Genomic DNA, 19,933 nt, shown 5'->3' on the forward strand with positions numbered 1-19,933 from the left:
TTTGTCCAATGCATTTTTGAATTCTGTTACCATTTGTATCTCTACTACCTCTCGTAGTCTCTACCACCCTTTCGGTGAAAAAATACTTCCTGACATTATTCCTCAGTCGGTCCCCTTTCAATCTCAATTCATGTCCTCTAGTTCTACTGCCTTCCCGTCTCTGAAAAATGTTCGTTTGAGGATTAATACCTTTCAAATATTTTAGGTCAGCAAGTCTCTCCATGTACGTCTTGCTACATAAACCCCATACCACTTTTATCACTTTTCTTTGAACCACTTCAAGTCTTTTTACATCCTTAGTAAGATAAGGCCTCCAAAACTGAATACAATACTCCAAGTGGGGCCTCACTAACAACTTGTACAGGGGCATTAACAGCTCCTTTCTTTTGCAGGATATACTGCTCTAGAGACCTGTGCCAATTTTGTCCAGCTGCAGTCAATGAAAGTTTGCCAAGGTACACTTGATTGATACCTCCAACGTTAATGCTTTTTGAATGAGAAACTTTTAAAATTTAAATGTTTTCGTTTCCTTTATTTCAACTTGTGTGTTACCGAACAAATATAAAATTTGAAATTAAACTGTACTGTACTTCCACTTTTCTGTTTGGACAATAAATAATTGTTTTGACTTTTATCTGTCACTTCTACTGACTCTTTTTTAAATGGTAACATGTCAACTTCATTTTTTCGGGGATCCACTTAATTGGGGCAAAGTACTATAGTCGCCAGGTGTCCCAATTAACCAGAATCGTTGTAATTGTAACACAAACTGCAACAGCATTGCCTATTAATTGCTTGAATGACCACCATGATATCTGAACTCAACATAACTCTTTTATGTGTCAATCTATCATCCAATACTGTAACTGTAACCAGCACTTGAAATAGCTCAAAGAGTGCTCAAGGCTTTCCACATGTCAGTCCACAGCTCCATGTACCAAGCACTCTCAATGTAGATACCATCTGCACAATCACTGTTAGCATCTGTAAACAATATCAAATCCTGATTAGAAACCACAGGCTCTTGCCACACCCAAACCCCATTGAAATTACCACGGAAAATCATCTAGATTTGCAAATCAGCTTTAACCTGACTTGACATTCTCACAAAGTGATGCTTGGGCAATACCCCAAAAATAAATAGGGTAAGTCACTTTGTAAAGACTCTCCTCACAGGTATTGCTCATTACACTCTAATAATACTTGAACCTCCCTCACAGTTACCCTCTTTCACTGACAAAACAACTCAATCATGAATCTAACTCAATACCTAGAAAGGTCAAACAAGTACACAGTCCCTCTGACTTTCCCTCAGCTATAGGAATCCAAAATGTTACAATTAGATCCTTAATCACTAATAATCACACACAGTCTTGCAATCTTGCAGGACCCACAAACAGAAAAATCATATAAATAATGCTCTATTGAGTCCAAGCAAGCTACAGTACTTGTTCAACCAAGCAAGCAAATGCTTCAAAAAAAGCACAAGCTACTGAGTAGCCCAAAAGCATACATTTGTCCACATTAAATTTTCCTTCTCACTGAAGACCCAAACAACTAAAATGAGTTTGGATAAATTAGCAGCAAATGAAATACAAATTCAACCTCAACTGAAGCAAATATCGCATGTTGCACTGAACAAAGTTCAGGATGAATAAAAGATTAACAATCCACCCTAAATGGTACAATAAACTGTGAACCAATCTGTAATTCCCAAGTTCTTTTTATGGGATCACACCTAAATGAGAAACCACTAAGTGCACCAAAGGTGCATTGTCAAAAGGCCCTGCTATCCAACCTAACTCTATTTCTTTATCCAACTTCTTAACTATAATATCTTTCAAAACCATAACTGAAGATTAATTTTGAACTTTAAAATTTAAATGTAGCCTTTCAAATGATATAGGGATCCTTTTAATAAGATGCAGGAAAAAGGATCCTGCGGTAGCGGTGAGGACCGCTTTTCCCATGTGCCACGGCCCTTTTTACAGCAGTGGGTAAAAAGACCCCCCCCCCCCCCCCCCCCCCAAATGGCCATGCAGCAAGATAACTCTTATTGCATGGCCATACAGCAGGGAGCACTTACCGCCACCCATTGAAGTGGTAGTAAGGGCTCCTGCGGTAACCCAACGGTATGCTTTGTAAAAGGGCCCCATAATGAGACTGAACCCCATTTAGAAAAAATTCAGCCATTTCTATGTCTTGGTTCAAAGATCGCCACTCCCTCAATGCAGGTAAAGTAAAATAGAAAGGAGCTGTGACCAGCAATAGCTGCTTCTGGTATACTTGAACTGGCCTCTGCTGGAATCTACTGGTATGGTGCAATGAAAGACTGGGTGAGCTCCCCCATATGAACTTAAATCAGTGTTGAAAGTGACATTATGCATGTTCTCCTTGCCCTACACTATACTGAAAACAGGTATTGGACTGTCCCCACGGCAGCACTAGAAATTGCATCACAGGCCCAAACCCCAGAGCAGTGGTTCCCAAACCAGTCAAGTTTTTAGGATATCCACAATGAATTAGGATTGACAAAAGGACTTATGTATTGAACCTGTTATTTCATGCCTTGTGTTAAATCTTATTCATGGACCTGTGTTAATGTATATGTTCATTGAATTTAGAGAGTTATTAGGGTAAACTATATTGGATTAAAGGATGAGTGGATGATTGAGTGCATGTAGGATTAGGAGAAAATAGGCTCTGATATTCATGGTAATAACTGATTTATAATAAGGATGTGTTAATGACTTGCAAGAATATGAAAATAAATATTTTATAAGCAATATAAAATATTAGAGTGGTTACTTTGTGGGAAAACAATGAATATTCATGAGAGATTTGCATGCACCAACTCTACTGCATGCAAATCTCTATCATGAATATTCATTGTGAATATCCTGAAAGCTTGACTGGCTGGGGTGCCTGCAGAACCAGGTTTGGGAACCACTGCCCCAGAGGATACATGACCTAAGTGATGACCTCTTCTACCCCAACACTCCAACCCCAGCCAATGCATTAAACTACCACAACCCCCTGCCACTCCAGTCTGTGAATGAATCAGAAGCTAGATAGCAATAATTCTTGCCACGGTCATCTCAGCCAATCAAATGTCCACACCTTGGTAACCCCAATTATCCACTTTGGGGACAATTCTACAACTAGGTGCCTCCATTTAGGTGCTCCAAGGATGTATAGTAGGAGCCCTGGTTCCATTTTAGAATACTAGCATAACCTAACATTTATGTACATATAGCTAACACCAATGTATTCCTATGGGTGTCTCTAGTGTTTAGCGCGTGCCTATTTTTAGTGCATGCTAAAAATGTTAGCGCACCTTAGCAAAAGACCCCCATTATGACTTTAGTATCAGGTCTTGATATAGATATTATATTTTAAGTTTTTTCAATGTACAGATGATACCTTCTGTGGATGAAAGATTAGTATTTTTTCCAGATGTTGCTCAAGAAACACAAAAGAAGAGGTAACAATTTCTTCTATTGCATCCAAAAGTTATCTCAATGGGAGCAACCTTCCTAGTGAAATATCCTTGCAAATGTGTCCTAATGTTTAGGGATATGAATGTGTTCTTTGAGACCTCTCAATTGGCTTTTTTTTTTCTTTCTGATAAGTTACCATTAGAAGCTTCTACTCCATGCTAATTGGTGTACATTGTTCTTGAGTGCTATTTGCTCTATAATTAATGTATAGATGGTTAGAAGTCAGTCTTTTTCATTTTCTTCTTGTTAGTTAACAAAGGAAAATATTACAATGGTATATATATATATATATATATATATATATATATATATATATATATATATATATATATAATACACCCCAAGTTAAACTCCATCTTAGTAAACCCCAGTGTTCATCTTTAGTCTCCTCCATTTTCTTCTTCATACTTGCATCCTGATCCCTTTCAAGCAATGAAAAATATCCACATATTTCTCCCTTAGTACCTTGCTATGTAGCTTTTGAAATACATGACTATCTAATGGCGTAATCACAGTGTGGGCATTGAACTAGGTTGACTGTATGAGAAGTCACACAATGTGTGTCCTCAATCAGTCCTCCATCAATCTCTGATCTATGCTCAGATAACTCATTCCCTTCCACTGATTCATCATTTAACGATGAGAAGAATCCCATGAATCAGAAGACTCCCAAACTAACTCAGGAGCTGCCCCTTTTTGTCTGTGCTTCCATTTCTCCTCCTCTAAGTATTTAATAACACTAAGCAATCTTTTCAAACATTTATCTCAAAATTGCTTCCTTAACTTTCTTCTTGCATGATAAAGCAGGTTAATAAGCTTTTAGAACTATTATACTTACATCAGTCTTACCAATGTTGTCCATACTCCACTTATAGAACTGATTTGCACAGCTATAGAATTTCAGAAATAGCAGCACAAGAACTGAGGGTTAAAAACAAATTGCTCTAGCTTCATGTTTTTTCAAGACAAGCAGCCCGTCTTCCAATGTTTTCTATTTTGGGATCTCTATAACACATTTAATTATTCTAATAAATCCACAAGCCAGCTTGTGAAGTTGTACTAGCATGTTGGAGAGATGAATCACTGCGAAATATCAACTTGAATTTTTAAAAGTGTGACTTAATCTAAACAAGTTCCACTACATATTAAAAAGGACATTATTTCTATTTCATGATGAATTTAAGATATGGGAAAGGAAATTTCCTTAAAAAATAGACTACTTTTATTCCCTGAATATACTATAGATTACAGGGCCTTTTTACTAAGCTGCACTAAAAGATGGCCTGCGCACCGAGGCCACTTTTAACATGGCTATAAAATGGCTGATTTTTTATTTCATCAATTAATGGCCGCACACTAATTTCCCAATTAACACATGGCAATTAGTGTGGGATCCCTTACCAACAGATATTTACTAGGTGGTAAAGGCTCCTGTGCTAATCGGTTGGTGTATGGCAATGTAACTGGGCTAACCAGTTTGTACTGGGCATGCCTGCTCTCTTCCCCCAAATGCACCCCCAGTGCTAAAGAATTCAAAGTGTTCTTAATATGTGGGAAGAGTACACAGATGCCAAAACTACCATGGGATACCTGAGTGAGCTCCGTGGTAGTGAATTTTCACACATAGTAAGCACGCATTTGTGCTTTCTGTTGCTTAGTAAAAGGGCCTTATATTTGATATAGTTAGCACTTGAACCACTAATGGTCCATTTGGTTTCTCAAGTTTAAGGTTTAGTTTTCCAAAATAAATATATAAAATGTAAATTTACATAGGAACATTGCAAATGGTGGCAGGTAAAGACCAATTGTTCCATCCAATATGCTTAGATCTAGATTTTTTTCAGGTTAGCTACTAACATTATACAAGCCATGCAGTCTAAAATATACTTTGATAGAAGGAAAAATATATATCTTTTCATTCCAGTTTTTACATTAATTATATCTACATTCAACCTTTTACCTTTTAGGTTTTTTTTCTCAGCATACACATTTCCACTTTTATGTACAGATGCCCTTGTCTCGCAGTGGACCACTTTAGAACTTGATTAATTATTGATTTCTTCTCAGACAATTCTCTAGAGATGCCATACACATAACTGAGCAACAAAAAAAGGGAGAGGGGACAAAATTAATTTTTAAATGTTTTAAAGCAAAAATAAACCTATATCCTAGATAAAAAATTTTGGAGTTTTTCTAATGTTACAAAAAACAGTCTTGCTGCAGTAGAAGAAAGCACAAATTGTATTCTGCTTCTGGATTATATCTCCTACCCCAGACAAGCTTTGCAATCTGAAACAAATCATTACGGTGACAGGAAACAAGCTATCGGTGCTCATATTGGTAAATCATTTGAGCTTCGTAATCTATGAGAGTTATTTCTCATTTTCACTTTGTGTAGTTTGATGTTGATGTCCTGACCTCAGATGTTATGTTATGTTATGTGGTACTTATATGGCATCTTTCTTAAAACAAATTTCACTCACAGCATAATCTGTCTTAAAATCAAAAATCATCATTACACATGTGGTGCAGCAAATGTATGCAGCAATATCTTCTGTGTTTGTTATCCATGGTCACAAGAAAACTGACTACAAAATTTCAGGTGAATGTTAGGTAGAAGAAACCTGAAAAGCAGCCTGGAGATTTGGAGCCTTCTATTTTGTTTCCTTCCTTCTTTCTTTCCCTAGAAACTTTTCCTTAGTCCTTTTGGTTCTCAGTGTAATGAAAACTTTCCTCATCTTGTGTGCTGTTACCATGAACCTTCATTCAAAGCTACCTGGGTTTTCCCCTAAAACTTTTTCCCTTTTCCTAGCTTCTACAGTGACAGTATTCTGACTGGGACGTGAAGACCATGTTTCACTCCAAGAACCTAGCATAAGTGTATTCTTGAGTTAGGGCAATAGGAGGATAGTTCTACAATAGTGCACCTATATTTAGGTGCCTAAAGGGTGCCTATGTAATGTCTATTCTATAAAGGAAACCAGGAGCCTACTTTCCATTGTAGAATACTAGCATAGCAGGTATCATGTAGGCATAGACCTGTCCTAAGTGCTCATGCCGAAATTGCCTAAAAAGGCATGTAAATTATAGTATTTTGTAATTTATGCATGTAACTGTGCACCCCACCTACAATCTTCTGAAACGCTGCTTATGTGTAGGCTTATGTTCCAACTACATGTCATCACACTTTGGTGCATATTTCTAGAATAGCACTTACACAAACAACCATCGAGGTGGAGAAACAAGATCTGCTACAAACAGGACAAAGTCAAAAAAGGGGATCAACAAGGTGCTTCCAAAGATCCCAAGAGATGTAATGATAGAGCAAAAGTCTTTAATCAATATTAAAATAGGACTCAACATGGCACCATATTTCGGCAAGGTACTTGCATCAGGAGTCTGTAAAATGGTGAAGTACAATGAAAATATACTAAAAGAGGATAACACAGGATCGAGTCTTTAGAAAGACTGGCGATACTGATGCACCATTAAAGATCGTAGCGGCAGCAAAAAGTGCAACTCTGAGAAGGACAATATCATCTAAACACGCTGAGAACATGCCAAAACGGCTGATATTCTAATAATGTGAACACACCCTTACGTAGGACCTAAATAATACTTCAAAATGGAGGATAATTAACATCTGGAACGCCTGATATTCAGACTACGGGAGGTAGCCAGGCTGCCTCCTGCAGTCAGTGATGAGCCCAAATATTCAATGCCAGGCTGTATCCAGTTTGCTTTTGGCCGGTTGGAAACATAACCGGCCAAGCCAATATTCAGCACTGGCCAGTTATGTTTAAACCTGTTATTTTGGCGGCCAAATATGGCTGCCAAACTCGAACTGAAAATCAGTGGTTAGCCAGTTCTATCTGCCGATATAACCAGCTGTCTGCTAGCCACTAACTGGCGATATTCTGTGGGAAACAGCCAGATATCTCCTGTTGAATATCACTGAATAGCCGGCTAAGTACCATATAACTGGGCAGGTGCCATTATTGGCTGGTTAAATGATTTTGAATATCGGGGGAGGGTATGTTCTTCTATTAATGTAAACTGATTGTGTGTGTGTGTGTGTGTGTATGTGTGTGTGTGTGTGTGTGTGTGTGTGTGTGTGTATTAATAATCAATTTGTGTCCATAAACTTTTATCCATAACCTGTCAAGTCTCATCTCTTAAGTATATCCATTGTGTAACTCAGTTTTTATTCAGTACATCGGTACACTTATCTTAGTGTGTTCCATTTCAATCTTTCCACTCAGCACATCGGGTAACTAGTTTCTGACATAAGTACATATCATTTTTCAATTGATCTGCATCAGGGTAGTCGGTCACCTTTACTATATGTTGCCAAGGTCCATTCTACATTAATATAACAACATATATAACAACATAGCACTGGGTATTGCGCACACACACACACACGTGTGTGTGTGTGTGTGTGTGTGTGTGTGTGTAAATGTTAGCATCACCATTGTAGAGATACCCCTCTCAGGGAAACTGAATGTAGGCTCTGCGGGACTGGTCCCCGCCTTCCTAATGACAAACAGGAACAAGGTCTGGAGATGGTACAAAACATATTTTGAAATGTGAATGAAGCGATTACTTAAGTAAAAAAGTCGTGAGAAGTCTTTTGATTTACTTATTTTTTGATAAATGCACAGATTCTAAATTCATACAGACACATTCACTTCAGTGGCGTTCCTAGGGGGGCTGACACCCGGGGCGGATTGCCGATGCACCCTGCCCCCCATGTGCAGCGACCCCTCCCCGTATGCAGCAACTCCCCCCCCCCGTGTGCAGCGTGACCCCCCCGGTGAAACCCCCCCCCAGGTGCACGCCGCTGGGGGGGGTGCCGTGCGCCTGTCCGCTTCGTTCGTTTCCATGCTCCCTTTGCCCCGGAACAGGAAGTAACCTGTTCCGGGGCAGAAGGAGCACAGAACGAACATAGCGGACAGGCGTGCGGCACCCCCCCAGCGGCGTGCATCCGGGGCGGACTGCACCCACCGCCCCCCCCTCCTTGGTACGCCACTGATTCACTTACACAATGGTAAACTTAGGGTTCAGATTTACAGACTCTTTTGCCCCCCCCCCCCCCTTTGTTTCCAAAAGAAAAGACATGGATGAAATGGGACCTTGGTGAAACATATTTCACAAGTGTCCAAAATGAACCATCCAACCTGTCAATTCTTTGTTTTCCTCCCTTTTGAAAATTGAATGTAATGTATTAATAGCAATACAGGTAATGAGCTTCCAGTCAGTACATGTGTAAGGTGAGCTTTTTCCAGTGCACATTCAGTGGCCTCTTTTTGATGCAATGACCTTGAAGAACTTTCCACCCCCTCATCCTATAAACCCAGAAGAATGATTTTGTCTACCCTTTGAACACTGTACTGTCTTCACTATATAATTTTTAATGTGGAAGTCTATTGTTACAGGTGCCAAAAAGGTCTATAGACTCTGTACGATTTTCAAAGTTTAACTAGTACTTGTCTTCCCTAATTAGAGGCGATGTCATTTTTGACATCTATGTGTGAAATGCTGTTTCTCTGTCTACTTAAATCTTTTTCCAGGTTGTCACAGAAACAGAATAAACGGTTAACAACCTTAAAGAACTATGTGCAGAGGTTTTCAGCACACATAGCTTATTATTATCTATACAAGCTGGAAGTGGAAGGCAGACTTTTTGGAATGAGGCTGAAAGCTTAGCTATCAATAAATGATCATAAATTGTTGCACAAGTACCACATGTAATAAATTATATCCTTTAAGGTGCTTAATGAATAAAAGATTTATAAAAACTACCCTTGCTTTTATTTTCCTTTTAAATCTTCAGATCAGAAAACAACAGAATAAAAAATTGATGTTTTAGACAATATTTCACTAAGAAGCAATCCAAATTAGATTTTTGTTATAGAAAGTGTTGGGTTAGCAAGTATGACAGTTTTGTAGAGAAAAGAAATTTTGCTTTGTTGCTATAGATGCAGCTGTAGGTATAGCAAGGCTGCCTGGTTTCTATGTAAAAATATGTTTTCATCAGAGGCCCCTGTGGATAAAATTGTGTTGTAGTAATTAATGAGATGTTGAGTCACATTAAAGATGGAACAAGAAAGTAAGGATGTGCGTAGGCAAACAAAAAAAAAGGTTTGTTTTTGTTTTTCTGAGAATTTCTACTAATTTTTAGGGACATTTTCAGTTTTTTCATACATGTATTTGAAAAGAAAAATAATTAATGCACACTGTAGCATTTTAATGCCTACAAATTTACTTTTACTAAGGTGTATTAACAGATTTAGCATATGCTAAAGAACTAGTGTGTGTTAAGTGCCATGCAGCACATAAGTATAAAATGAGGGGCATATTCGAAAGGGGTACCCAAGTATCCCTGAGGACGTTCTCGCAGGACATCCGGCGAAGGGGCGGGAAACCCGTATTATCGAAACAAGATGGGCGTCCATCTTTCATTTTGATAATACGGTCGGGGACGCCCAAATCGTAAAATTTAAGTCGACCTTAGAGATGGTCATCCTTAGAGATGGTCGTCCCTGATTTTCAGCGATAATGGAAACCGAGGACGCCCATCTCAGAAACAACCATATCCAAGCCCTTTGGTCGTGGGAGGAGCCAGCATTCGTAGTGCACTGTTCCTCACATGCCAGGACACCAACCGAGCATCCTAGGGGCACTGCAGTGGACTTCAGAAATTGCTCCCAGGTGCATAGCTCACTTACCTTGTGTGCTGAGCCCCCCAAACCCCACCAAAAACCCACTCCCCACAACTGTACACCACTACCATAGCCCTTATGGCTGAAGGGGGGCACCTACATGTGGGTACAGAGGGTTTCTGGTGGGTTTTGAAGGGCTTACATTTACCACCACAAGTGTAACAGGTAGGGGGGGGCCTGGGTCCGCCTGCCTGAAGTGCACTGCACCCACTAAAACTGCTCCAGGGACCTGCATACTGCTGTGATGGAGCTGGGTATGATATTTGAGGCTGACATAGAGGCTGGAAAAAATATTTTTAAAATGTTTTTGAGGGTGGACGGGGGTTAGTGACCACTGGGGGAGTAAGGGGAGGTCATCCCCGATTCCCTCCGGTGGTCATCTGGTCATTTAGGCCACATTTCTGTGGCTTGGTCGTAAAAAAAAGGACCAGGTAAAGTCATCCAAGTGTTCGTCAGGGATGCCCTTCTTTTTCCATTATGGGTTAAGGAAGCCCATGTGTTAGGCAAGCCCCAGTCCTGCCTTCGCTATGCTTCCGACACGCCCCCATGAACTTTGGTCATCCCCGTGACGGAAAGTAATTGAGGATGCCCAAAATCAGCTTTCGATTATGCTGATTTGGGCGACCCTGTGAGAAGGATGCCCATCTTGCGATTTGTGTCGAAAGATGGACGTCCTTCTCTTTCGAAAATAAGCTTGATAGTTATTTAGTATGATGTCAGCATAATACCAATGAAACACCTAATAAGCATGCATTAGAACATTCAAATAACAGAGATACGATGCTAATGCTTTTCTACAATACAGCTTACAATGTAGGTGAGGGTCCAGGTGCCACTATACAGATGGGGACAAGATGGGTAGTACAGTGTCAGTTGGGATAAATAGATGGGTGGCTAAACTCAAGACAAGTTCTTTGTACAGTTAAATAAGATATAAGGGACTGATCTTGTTATATAGCTCGTGGGGATCCCCAAACATCCCCAGCTGTGGAATTCATTCAAAGACGGCCAGAACTCCCTTCTCTCGAGCTCTGCAGTTGGTGACAGCAATCTTGAGCCACCGAGAACTAAACGTATGTGGGGTGCCGGCATCAATGGCTTAGGGGCAATGCTGCTGCCTGCCAAGCTTGGCCACCTTCAGAGAAACTGTAATTTATATTTTGAGGTGGGGGGAGGGCGTAGCAGAGAAAAATTTGTGCACATCCACTTTTGACTCAGGCCCACCCAAAATTGGCTGTCTGGCTATGCCACTGGTATCAGTTGCAGTCATTTGATCTGTCTCTGGCCAATGCTCCTGAAAAGAACATTGCAATAATCAAGCCCTTGCATCAGAAGGTGAACACTGGCTAATTGCTATTTTTGAACTCAGTATAGCACTATGAAGTCCAGGTGTTTTGTTCCCTCAAGCACAATTTTACACTGAATGAGGTTTCATTTCAGCTATGTGCAGTTCACTTGAGGGTAGTTTATGCTGGCTTGGAAAACTCTCAATCTGTTTTTTTAACATAAGGGTTCATTGTAACTTCTGTCTCTGCTATCTCTGAATAGTTTTCAGTCTCATAAGTTCATAGTGTTTGCTTTGCTTGCTTCTAGCTCTAAGCAAGGCCTGGTTCTTCTTGACACGGAGTTCATTTGCACCAGTCTGTACTTACTCAGCTTCTACTCAGATAACCTTAAGTTCAGTTGTATTCGAGTATTATTTCTGCACATCATTCCCGTGCTATAGGGCAATTAAACTAAAAGGTGGCAACTAAAAACCAGGATCCTGCAAATTGAAAGGTAAAAAGTTCACAGACAAAGATGTCACATCTAATTTTATTTATCAAATTGTGGAATGTATAGTTTGAATCATTGTGCAAGAAAAAAATTCTAAGATTTATTGCTGTGCTATGACTTGTCTTAGATGAACAAGCTTTTATTTGAGAAGTATTTAGGAATTTAGCTTAGCAGAAGCACCTTACTGCCAGCTGATTGTGGTGAAGCAATATGATAGATTAGGCAATTGTCAGGCATCCAAGGATTAAAGAAATCAGGTTGATGAAGCACATGTGGAAACACAAACTTGATAGTTTTGCTAGCAAGCTTTCTGATTAATTGTATTCATTATTTTAGTCTTGCTCAGTGAGTCATTTTTACTAAGGCTCTATATCAAAGTTAAAAGAATAAAATATACTATAGACAAGAGAGAAACTAATTCCATGATACTTTCTAATCCAGTGGTTCTCAACCCAGTCCTTAAGGCACAATGATCCAGTCAGGTTTTCAGGATATCTATAATGACTACGGATGAGGTAGATTTGCAATTGCGTGCACTACCTTTTTTGGTATGCAAATCTATCTCATGCATTTCATTGTGAATATCCTGAAAACCTGAGTGGCTGGGTGTAGAGGGGCAGTTGCACAGGGCTTCGTGCTTCTAAAGGCCCCACATCTCTGGCACGTCTGTCCTCCTGTCTCGGATCACCTCCCTGCTCTGTACCTTAATGTGCATCCAGATTTCAGGAGAGATCATCAGGCAGCAGCAGTGATTTTCATATTCTGTCAGCTGCCGAGTCCAGAGCCTCCTTGCTGCTGCATCCTTCCTCCTTTTGATGTCACTTCCTTCTTTCGCAAGGGCGGGATGCAGCAGCAAGGAGACTCTGGGCTCAGCAGCTGACGGAATATGAAAATTGCTGCCCCTGTCTGCCGCTCTTTACTGAAATGTGGTGGATACATATCAAGGTATGGGGTGAGGTGGGGTTCCGAGAGCTCTAAACCTCATTTTAAAGTCTGATAAATTATAGGTTCTAGTGGCGGGGGGCGGGCAGGTGCAGGCAGGCGGGCACGGGTCAGGCTGGCGCAGGCAGGGGGCCCACTGAACTGGTCTGCACAGGGCCCCACAATTGCTGACACCAGCCCTGTGTGTGCCCCAAGGACTGGATTGAGAAGCACTGTTCTAATCTATGAACTGTGCTATTTTATAAGGACCATGTGCTTTTCCTATGTGCTTTTTAAAAGTACATTTATTTTATTCTTTGAGGAGGTGCTAGAAACCACAAACCCTTTTCTCTATTAAATAATCCTGTGACTATAGCTTAGAGAAACTATAAGCTACATCCCTGGTGAAAAAATTGATTTTCTCTTAAAGTGGCCAAACTCCTCAACCCTGACCAACTACACTCTGTGGGCTCATCTCCCCTACATTTCTACCCATAATTCAATCCTTACCCTTCACCTTCATCACTTCTCTTTTGCTCTGAGAAGTGGTTGTGTGGAGTGGCCTCCCAGCAGAGGTGGTGGAGACAAAGTTGGTATATGAATCCAAGAAAGCATGGTGCAAGCACAGAGGTTACAAGAACATTTTATACTAATACTTCTTGCATTTAACGGTGTTCGACTGAAATGTCATTTTGAGGTGATATTCTCTTTTCGAGTTATTACAATCTGGAATGCACTTCCTTTATCTATTCGATCTGAAGCTAAAAAAGCAAAAGACTTTTTTATTTGATACATTTTGATTGTTTTTTTTTTCTTTTTTTTTTTTATAGCTCCTCGTGATGTTCAGAATTTTCTTTTATGTTAACCACCTTGAACCTCCCACTGGGACTAGTGCAGTCTACAAGTCTCTGATTAGATTAGATTAGAGGATCTTTAAGAAAGAGGAAGGGATTTCAGAGCTCAGTGGTAGGTATAAATGGGCAAACTGGATAGGCTTTATGGTCTTTATCTGCCATCATTTTCTATGCTTCTGTGTCTCTGCAAGATTTTATAAGTGCTAGTATTCTGGATATATATGCATGTAAGGGGCATACAAATATGAGCATCTACCAGCCGATATTCAGTGCTATTTAACCAGCCAGAAATGGCTCCTGGCCAATTAAATAGCACTTAGCTGGCTATCCATAAATATTCAGTGAGGGAAAGCCGACTATCTCCCGCTGAATATTTGTGGTCAGCTAGGGGGCACGCAATGAAGCTACAAAGTAGTAAATTTAAAATGAATCGGAGAAAATATTTCTTCACTCAACATGCAATTAAACTCTGGAATTCATTGCCAGATAATATAGAAAAAGTAGTTAGCTTAGCGGGGTATAAAAAAAGATTTGGATGGCTTCCTAAAAGAAAAGTCCATAGATCATTATTAAAATGAACTTGGGGAAAATCCACTGCTTATTTCTAGAAAAGCAGCATAAAATGTATTGTACTGTTTTGAGATCTTGCCAGGTACTTGTGACCTGGATTGGCCACTATTGGAAACAGGATGCTGGACTTGATGGACCTTCAGTCTGTCCCAGTATGGCAATACTTATGTTATGTACTTATATAATATTCAGTGCATCACCTGCTAGGTTTGGCCTATTTTTGGCTGTTATAAACTTAACCAGTGAGTGCTGAATATTAACTTGGCCAGTTAAGTTTAAACCAGCCAAAAATAAACCAGATATTCAATGCCAATCACCAGAAATGGCCCGGCATTGAATATCCGGTCTCAGCACCAATCACGAGACTTAGCCGGCCAGCCTCTCACGGGCTGAATATTGGCCAGACTCTCTCAGCAGTGCTTAAAGCGTTGTATTAGACTCCCAGCTGGACTTGTACCTTACTGCTTTTCTGTTTTTATGTGTTTATTTTGTTATTTTGATTATTGTTTTATTTTGTAATCCGCCCTGGATAAGGGCGGACTAAAAGTAATAAATTTCAATTTAATGTGCACCAAGCAAAAAAAGCAAGCCACCACATTCTGGATAGTTTGTAATCTTTTTAGCAGAGAATTTGAGCATCCAAAGTAAACTAAATTGCAATAGTCCAGTTGTGACAGCACAAAGCTGGTTGCTCAAAGCACAAAGCTGGTTGCTCAAAAAACCCTCTAATTCTTCTAAGTTTTTTTTAAAGAGAAAAGTTATTTTCACAACAGCATTTACCTGCAAACCTACAGAAAGAACCTGTTAAAATACCCCCCCCCCCAAAAAAAATATATATATATATATATTTTTTTTTTCAAATTATCTTCAAATTTGAATCCAGGCGTTTAATGACACTGGCTGCACATATTATAGCAGGACATATTTACCCACTCCTACCCTAGCTAAGATAATGTTCAAGCTCCTTTCTGACATTATTTGCAACTTTCTTTAAATTAATCCCCTTATTTTCTTACTCCCGTTACTCTGTCTTATCAATCTTTATGTTCCATCTTTGTTTATACTCTAAGCTGCATATGAAAATATTTTGTTGCTTATTGTGTTGACATTGTAATGTAGCATACTATGCCATACTTTCTATTGTTGTTTGAATATTTTTACTGCTGTAATTGTCTATTGCTTATGTTTGACTTATTCTTGCTGTGCACCGCCTTGAGTGAATTCCTTCAAAAAGGTGGTAAATAAAGCCAAATAAATAAAAAGGCTGTCCAATTAAAAAAAAAACACACACACATAGGCAGTCATAAACCTCACAAGTTTGCTATTGTTTTCAATAGCGTCTTTGAATGTTTGAAGTCACACAATATGGTGGCAACCTCCACCCACTAGTTTCAGCCTACAGAATGAGCCATATAGGCTCATGCCGTCTCCTGTCATAAAACCTCCTTGGGCTTTCCCCACGTTTTCCTTATCAATGGCTTATGGATTTTACATTCAGGAATTTGTCCAAACCTTTTTAATCCAGCTACACTAACTGCTTTTAGCACGTCCTCTGGCAATGAGTTCCAGAGTTTACCTATGCATTGAGTGAAAAAAAATGTTCTCATAGTCTTTGATTTGTGTTTACCCATTCCACTGTTCTTATTTAGAAGACACTGTTGGGGGCAAAGGGTAAAGGGTCATGGATTTGATATACTGCCTTTATGTGGTACAACCAAAGTGTTTACATTTTTATTATATGTAGGCACTTTCACTGTTCATATTCAGTACTTCAAAAATACTACCACATCTGCCTTCTGAGATGTAAAAAATTGACAGTTTGTGAAAAGATTATTTTAAAATTTACCCAGTGGATTATATAATGATTTGAAAACTCATCTGCTAAATTAAATGGAAAATGTGCTGTGCTATGACAGATTGAGAAGTATTCTCAACCTAAAACATATATTTGAAAGATGTTATAACTTATATCTTGAATTAAATAACAGAATCTGTCATGGGCGTCTAACATTTCATGATTGCAAGACTTTATATTGCCCAGGCCTTTTTCAATTACACATGTGCAAAATCATTTATCCTCTGAAGGACTCCATTATGTTGGGGTAGTGAATATGGGACAGTCTATAAATTACCTTCTGTTTTGTAGAGTAGAAAAGAGCTTCTAGTTCGGTAAAGGTAAAGAGTTAGAAGAAAATCCCAATAAATAAATACATTTTCACTTGAGAGATAAATTTAACATATATCTGTAAATGGAGGTATTTAGTGACAAATGCTTAAATACTCCTGCCTTCAACTCTCTTATTCTGTGCTTCTTGAGAGGTTGCACTATAATTTACTTTAGAAGACATTGTCAGTGAGTGACCTGGTGCTTTGCTTGCAAATAAACTGAAACCATAAGTCCACAGTTGTGATACGAATGAAACCAGAACTGATTCGATCTACTTTTTTGACAGTGAGACCTTATACAGATCATTTATAGGGCACTTGAGGAGCAATTTTCTAACAAGCCTACATAGTTGCAGAGTATGTAGGTACTTTAACTGCAGTATTTCTGGGTAATTTATTTTTGTAGTGTAGGGTATGCTAGTTAATTTTCAAAAACCTGAAGATTTTCTGGTTTACATTTTTCTCAGTTTGGATTTAGACCTTCTCACAGCACTGAAATGCTTCTTTTGGTAATGACTTCTTATGTGAAGAAGATACTGAGTGCTGGGAGACAGATCATCCTATTATTTTGATATTTCGGCAGTGTTTGATGCTGTTCATCATGTCTTATTACTTGCTAGGTTGGCAGATATTGGTATTTCGGGAATCCGTGTTTAATTGGTTCACTGATTTTTTGAGGAACCGTAGTTACTGTGTATGTCAGAGTAAAGAGTTTTCTAGATACTGGTCACCTGGATGTGGAGTCCCTCAGGGATCACCTTTATCCTCGGTATTGTTCAATTTCTTTATATCATCTTTAGGACAACTTAGGTTAAACGCTGGTGAGATGTTATTATTTTATGCAGACAATATTTTCTTTTACCAGTTCCTCTTAAAATCTCCAAACTGTCAGATATCTTTACTTCGGGACTATCCAGAATTCAGGAATGGGCCTCATTAAACAAGTTAAAATTAAACTCTAACAAGGATAAGATCTTGTGGTTTAAGAGACCAGAAGAAATTATTCCTTCTACTATCAGATTGGACGATGGTAAAATCTTACTTATTGAGATGGAATCTTGGATTTTGGGAGTGATTGTAGATTCTTCATTGTCCTATGGTTCCCAGGTTGAGGTTTATACAATCTTTTTTCACTAAGGAGGCATTTGCTCTTCTGGTTCAGATGATGATATTACCCCATCTTGATTATTGTAATGTACTGAATTTGGAACTCAGTTCTAAGTATCTAAAGAAGATTCAACTCATACAAAAAACTGCTGTGAGATTAATTTTTAAAGTGAACAGATTTACAGTACTAGTGTTTCGAGCTATATGAAGATGTTACATTGACTTCTGGTAGCTGAATGTGTTTTATTTAAAGCATTTTGTTTATTACATCAAATTATTTATTGTTCTACTTCACATTTAGGGGATCTTTTACAAAGGTACAGTAGTGTTTTTAGTGTGTGATAATCATTAGCACGTGCTAAACAGTAGAGATGCCCATAGGAATATATGGGCATCTCTAGCGTTTAGCACATGCTTATTTTTAGCGTGCGCTAAAAACGCTAGTGTGCCTTTGTAAAAGGCCCACTTACTGATTAGTTTGACTTCAAAATCTTTTTTTGGTCACTCTCCTAGGCTGCTTAAAGAGCGAATTCTATATCCTTTGTGTTATGGTAAAATATAGAGCTTCTTTTACAAAGCCACGCTAGTGATTCCCTCACGGCAAATGAGAGGAAGCCCATAGGAATTGAATGGGTTTCCTCTCATTTGCTGCACTGGGAATCGGTAGCACAGCTTTGTAAAAGAGGCCCACAGTTTTTTAGGATACTTAATACTATTTTTGCAGTTGTCATAATACCACTATGGAATTCTCTTCCATTAAATATTAGAATTGAGGTGAGCTATTTGAAATTTTGTAGACAATTGAAAACGTATCTTTTTAAATGCTGTTATTAATTATTATATTTGTTTTTAATCATTTATTATGTCAATTCTGCTATGTTTAACTTAGGATTATTTTTATTTGTACATCGCATTGAACTCTTATTTCAGGGGAAATAGCGATTAATAAGAACAATATTGACATTGACATATTCTGCACCTAATTGTGCAGGTAACCAAGGATAAGGAGATGGGTAAAACAGCATGTGCACTTTCTCAAACCCTTGTACAGGTAAAAGTAAATTTTAGAAAGAATGTATAAACTGGAATTGATCTCTTTTACTATAAATTCTTATGGTGGTGTACCCAAAAAGGAGAAACAGCCTCAAAAGATATCGGGGTTACTCTTTTGTTGATATGTTAAACAACTTTAGGGAGCCCCCTCACTCATCACAGGCACAAAAACCTCCAATTGTTCAAATGTCAGAACTATTTATAAAGCTTCACCCAGACATAGGAGAAATTGAACTTATCTCTGCAGCTGCTCAGTCATACACTGTTCATGGCCGACTTTGGCCAAGGTTTCGCCTCCTGCATCAGGGTCCGTGGCGTATTTAGACTGGATTCTGCAAAAGAACACAACTGCTTCAACAACTGGTGCCTCATTCTATCTTTCTTGCACCATCCAATTGAACAAACGCCTCACAAGTGCTGCTTAGTCCTCTGTTGTTAGTCCGGTCCTTAGCTCAAAATGGTGTGTAGTTTATATAATGTTGATGTCACACACCCTCAACACAGCCCCTTGTCATCAGCTTTAGACAGAGCTATCCCAGGGAATGAAACTTCTCCACTTTTAGCTATGTGCAACCGGTGTCATTACATTCTTTTAATCAACCCCCCGGTACATGGTCCATATGACCTAAAAAAAACATATAGTACATATGACCTCAAAAAAACTGATTCCACTCGATCCTCGAGTTAAGTCCTTTAGGATGTATTGTCTGTAGACGATATATCCACTGTTGTTCTTGTTGCAATAGTGACGTTTTTTTAATCTCCCCCTCTTGTATTAAACTTCATTTGTTGTAACACTACACAGTTTAGGGACTCAAAAGTATGATTCTCTGCAATGCAGTGTGCAGCTAATGGTGCCATCATTTTCTTGATGTGGATATTACTTTTATGCTCAATCAGCCGTGTGGTCAATTTTCTTGAAGTTTGCCCTACATATACTTTGTTACATGGACAAACAATACCATAGACCACCCATTCGGAAGTGCATGTTGTCTCTTGATGGAGCTTAAATTTCTTGCCTGATTGGGGGTCAATGAACTCTCTTGTATCTATCATAATATTACACATCCCGCAGTTCCCATAGCCCTTGTGACCTCCTTCTTGATAATTTCTTACAGGGTTTAAAGCTGCAGGCGCCAAAATCTCCTTTAGATTACATCCTCTACAATATGCCATCCTTACTCTAACATTTCCAAATCTAGGTAATGTCTGTATGATGTGCCAATTCTTTCTGATAATGGCAGATATCTGTGGGGCTACT

This window comes from Microcaecilia unicolor, chromosome 5 (assembly GCF_901765095.1).
Source record: "Microcaecilia unicolor chromosome 5, aMicUni1.1, whole genome shotgun sequence".
NCBI classification, from domain to species: Eukaryota; Metazoa; Chordata; class Amphibia; order Gymnophiona; family Siphonopidae; genus Microcaecilia; species Microcaecilia unicolor.